A 1,373-nucleotide genomic window follows, 5' to 3' on the forward strand; every position below is an offset into this window, starting at 1 on the left:
GGGGGGAGGTTAGACCCTTTCACTGGCGGATGTTGAATAGCATGAATAGTGATCTCATGCTTCGAAGCGACGATTAAGTTTTTAGGGGGTGTTCTTTATCCCTCAATCTCAAAATGGCAAAGCGCAACAATACGCCACAACGAGCTCTTTAACCTCTTCACTGCTGAGTAGACGAGTGTTCTGGCTTGTATTCTCATTTTGTTTCTTCTGGTTGACAAAAGAAGTTTTAGTTGGTTAATATAGTTACCGTTTGTGAGCTTTGCTTATTCTGAAACAATTCTCCGTGTTAAAATGTTCCAAGAACTAACATTTTATCTTGTCGGTAAAGATGTTGATGGATATGTTTCAGCAGTGAAGGGGTTAAATGTGCAGCAAGGACAAAATGCAACTGACACGGTCCAGCTAAACAAATAAAAACAACAAAAAACAAAACAAAAAAAACAAAACAAAAACTCCCACCATCATCCCAGTCGATGACCAACGATGTTTTTTTGTCTTGTTTTTCTTTTTCTTTAAGTTGTTGTAACCGTTTTTTATTTTGTTTTGGTTTTCGGTTACTTTTTTTTTACGGAGTGGGAAGGATTGGTTGGGGGGGGGGTGTGGTGGTGGTGGTTCGGCCCCTATAACGTGTGGCCTAGCTTGCAGCTGCACATTCATGACGCTATAGCCTTCTCGCCAATTACGTTGGGGGTTGTTTTGTGGTTTTTTTTTGGGGGGGGTGTGGTGGTGGTGGTTCGGCCCCTATAACGTGTGGCCTAGCTTGCAGCTGCACATTCATGACGCTATGGCCTTCTCACCAATTACGTTGGGTTTTGTTTTTTTGGGCGATTATCACTCGCCCGTGTCAGACCTATATATGGTCTCCTCTAACGTAAAGCGTGTAATTTCACATATTATGTTACGCCTTCTGCACTTAAGTGTACCCACAGCAATCACAATTTAAGGAGGGGGGTAGGGCTGTTAAAAACATTTTTCTTCTAAAGTACTGGACAATTGGCAAATTTTTCTGTAGTTAAATGTGCACAACATCATAATAGACGTGTGTGCCAAGTTTCACCCAATTTGCTTCTCAAGTAATTGAGTCAATGCGAATTTCTGTGGGGGGGGAATTTGCGAAATGAGAAAATCACACAATGACCGTAAAAGTCTCATTCGCTCTCAATTTCTCTTTATTTTGTTCCCATGCTTTCTAACCTAGATTTCGGGGGTTCCCAGAAGTCTTGACCCACACCAAAAGTGGGCATTGCCCTTCCTATAGTAGAAATTTGGTTTCATCGGTGGGTATATTTGTTTAGATATAAAGAGATGGAACACTCCTTGTCTTTTAAAGAAACTGCCGACTTTTGAAAGTGTTTTAAAGGGCTAACCACCCC

The sequence above is a fragment of the Aplysia californica genome, unplaced genomic scaffold (assembly GCF_000002075.1).
Source record: "Aplysia californica isolate F4 #8 unplaced genomic scaffold, AplCal3.0 scaffold01360, whole genome shotgun sequence".
NCBI classification, from domain to species: Eukaryota; Metazoa; Mollusca; class Gastropoda; order Aplysiida; family Aplysiidae; genus Aplysia; species Aplysia californica.